The sequence below is a fragment of the Rhamphochromis longiceps genome, linkage group LG8 (assembly GCF_057381845.1).
Source record: "Rhamphochromis longiceps isolate RC_006_pf linkage group LG8, R_longiceps_female_GT1.1, whole genome shotgun sequence".
Lineage (NCBI taxonomy): Eukaryota > Metazoa > Chordata > Actinopteri > Cichliformes > Cichlidae > Rhamphochromis > Rhamphochromis longiceps.
This window is the reverse complement of record NC_140564.1, coordinates 10,540,880-10,544,643: the sequence shown is the minus strand read 5'-3', so window position 1 is coordinate 10,544,643 and position 3,764 is coordinate 10,540,880. Positions and strand designations below refer to the sequence as shown.

At 38.3% G+C, this 3,764-nt stretch overlaps 1 long non-coding RNA gene across 1 annotated transcript; it reads left to right on the top strand.

Moving 5' to 3' along the window:
• Positions 1-1,527: 1,527 nt before the first annotated feature.
• Positions 1,528-2,840, top strand: LOC146663109 (uncharacterized). The gene is made up of 3 exons (XR_014912905.1): positions 1,528-1,621; positions 1,708-2,007; positions 2,101-2,840. It is a non-coding gene; the product is annotated as an uncharacterized LOC146663109 (long non-coding RNA).
• Positions 2,841-3,764: the final 924 nt, after the last annotated feature.

Here is a 3,764-nt window from a genome sequence, read left to right as displayed (position 1 = left end):
CTGCCTCTTCTCCTCTCATTCTCTCCCCTGCCTCTCCTGTTGCTACTTCAATCATGAAACTGATCAATGATCAGCTGATCGGCTTTTCTCTCTTGCTTGTTTATCTCCCACTTTGCGCCAGAAAGAGGAAACCAGCAGATGTCGCGTTAAAAAGCAGAAGCACCTTTAAACTTGATCAGCTGTTGTTAGAATTTATTTAAAATTAATTTCTAGTATCAGCTGATGTTTGCTGGAGCCACAGCTGTAAAGCTGCTGGTCATGATGTCGGTTTGGTTATGTGATGAGAGGGAAACATGAAGATGAAACCAGGAGATGTCCTTACTGAATCATCAGAGCTGAACAGGTGATTGAGAAACAGGTTTACCTTTTAGTTAACATGAATGAGTTGAAGGGAAGTTATGAACTGTTTCTGAGAGACAAATAACACCAGGATCCTTTTCTAAGTAGCTGACAGCTGGTAACTGTGCAGGGGCAGGTCTAGCAAAGTGTTGCCAGGGGGCCAGGTAGGGCATTAACAGGGAGAGGGGGGCACAAAGAAATACTCTTCTTTCTTATTCTCATTTAAAATTTCTAGCTTTTAACAAATAATTATCCAAATCTTACAACCAAAGTTTTCATCTGATGTCAAATATATAGAAATCCATTATTGTACATAGTAATTTTTTGAGGGTCCCAACATAATTTCTTCAGAAGTAAGTACTGTATATGATGCCAGTATTTTCTGTACCAGTACTGTGTGTAAAATGCCATCAAAAAGTTGGTTAAGTTTTATTCTTTCTCACCTGTCTTTCTGTCTCCTTTCACTTTTTAAAGGTTGCCATGTTAGAAAAAATATTTTGCCCTGCCATGCTGTTTATTGATGTGGCAAATGAATGGTTTATGAAAATATCACTAAATCTGTCATTTATTATTTTTTAATATTCAGTAATGATCATGTCTCACCTCTAGTCTTCTCTGTCTTCATTTCAGGTTTCCACCATGTGTTGTACATAGTTCAGGAGGTTAACTCAACCAAGTCTTTGGGTTTCAGCTAAGTACTGTTTAGAATAGCAGAATAGGGAGGATGGTGTAGGTTTAAGGTTATTAGACTGATACATATATACCAACAAGACAGTGTACATCACTGTCACAACGACGTTTGTTTTCATTCAAAGGCTTTATGGTTTTTCCTATAATACCTGGTGGGCCCGTCTCTAGTCAAAATGCCCGGCTGATTTTTTTGTCCCAGTCCAGCCCTGATCATCATCATCAACATCTGATAGCATGTTAACAGATTAACAGAGAAAGTGGGTAACCCCTGTTGTGTAGCCTTTATAGATGTCCAGGCATCTAATGCAAAGAAAGCCTGTGTTAAACATTATTTAGGTCTGGTGCACTAGGTGTAAGCTATGATTGGATAACATGTTAGCCTTAGCAGCTATATGTAAGTCTTTACAGCGTTTTGGAAACAAGAATATTTATATTGGAGTTTTTCCTGTAGAGAATGTTTTTACTTAAAAGTACTCAGATATTTTCTTCTTTTTTCCAGTTTCTAAAGACTGTGGCACTTCCAGGATGTTCTGCCTGTGGATATGTTTGAGTGTGTTTTGTGCTTTACCAAGCACTGTATCATCAGATCAAGGTATTTTTATCCCTTGTACTATACTATTAAGACACTGGGACAAATAAACAAGGAATAACATCACTTATTGCTTTTTTCTCTTCCAGGCGTGTCACTGACGTGCAACGAGACTGTCAACATTACCGCTGGAGAAAATGTGATTCTAACCTGTTTCATAAATTGGATTTTAGAAGGAGAAGACTGTGTTGGTCACAGTTATGTCTGGCGTAACACAAATGGCACCAAACTCTGTGACAATGGCGTAAAATACGGCTGTAAATGGAATAATTATACCTATGTGTCACTGACCATCTTAGATGTGATAGAAAAGGACGTTGTCACAGTTGAAATCTCGACAACCTGTGGTATGGAGAAATCCCGTCCTATCAGAGTACAGCCAATCAGCGGTGAGTGTGTTTCAGCATTTTAAAGTCCGTGTATGCAGAACACGTTGTATTCAGTGTACCTGTCGTGTAACTATATTGTACTGTATTCTACAGGTGAACAAGCTGTATCAGATCGGTTGCAGGAGGAGTCAGCACATGCTGCAACCACTGCGCTTTGTGTTTTTGCCTCTGCTGCTGTTGTTGTGGTCATTTTGTGTTTCCTGTATAGAAAATACAGATGCAGAGTGAGAGGACAGTGACATAGACTGCACCAGGGAGTACAGACTGACAAATTCAGATTGTTTTTATCAGTGAACGGGTGGATATGAATGTATAAGCTGTTTATGAAAGCTAGTCCTCACCATCGATGACTCTGCTCCTGACCCGTCCTGTTGTCATCATTTTTTTTTATCATCCGTTTCATTTTTAGTCTTTCAGAAAATTCTTTCTTGTGTTTATGCTAACTGAGCAACATTCACATGAGGATTTTATGTGATTAAAAGAGCTCTGTCATATAGTTAAAAGAGGAAAATGATGATGAGCCAGCATTGATGTAGATGTTGCACTGTGCAGTAAAGACTCTATGTTGGGATTTTATTTAACTTTCTGCCTTTAGTCTCTTATGTCTAAACACTGGCTTGCTTCTTGCTTCTCTGCTTCTAAATTAGGTTTAATTGCATTTGCAAGAAACTTTTTTTTCTTTTAAGTTCTTCCTTTTTGCACGGTGTTGACATGAATTTATTTCCATTTATAATTCTTCACTTAGACCGTTTTAAAATATTCACTTATATGATTTTGATTCAGCGTGGACCTTCACATATTTAATTCTGGCTCAGCGAAGCATGAACCATGGAACGGTGAAGTTTAGTAGGTCATTCTTACTTTTAACCACTTGGGAAAGCTGTCTGTATTTGAACAGCCTGTGGCTCTGAAACTGATGACCTGAACCTGTGGATACTGAAGGAATTTGAGGAGTTTAATGATTCAGAATCTTAGTAGTCTAATATGAGAGTATCGGGACCATACCAGAAGAGTAGGGTCTCAGACATCAAAGTTTGCAGGTGACACTATTGTGTTTGGAGTCATTGCTGACAGGAATAAATCAGCTTATAGGTGTTAGGTGGAGCAGCTGACCAGGTGGTGCAAGGACAACAACTCGGTCTTGTCCTCAGACAGATGATTCAAGCCTATGAAAGAACAGGTTACACCCTGAAGCAATTATGTCAGTTAATGCTGAGGAAAGCAACAGAAAGGGAATGTGCAATATTCTGAAAGACAAGTGCGCGTGACTGTTTCACTTACTATCAAAAAGAAAGGTTATGTTTTTGTGTGCATGTAGGGATGTTATCTTTCTTTATCTGACAAAAACTTTGTAGGTGTGTCGAGCTGGGTCATGTTAATGATTTGGCTTAGAATTTGGCTTACATCCAGCAAGATCTTCAAGGTAAACTTTAATGATTTATAGATTGAAAATTTACAAAAAGATTTTTAACTTAGAAACTATCATTCTTTTAAGTGTGATGTAAATTGGTAACATATAGAAAGTACTGTACAAAGATGTAAAATATCAGGTCACATTTGCCCCTCCATGAGTCTCTGCTTTACCATGGTGCAGAGGTTTGTGTGTGCCAGGGGCTAGCTTTAGTTTAAACTGAATTGTTTTGTGCTGTGATTCTATATCTATTTATACTCTCGTTAGTTTTCCTTATTTTGTGCTCGTATTTCCCGCACTGAATACTCTCGCCTTTGTTATCCTTCACACATTTTGAATTACCGCT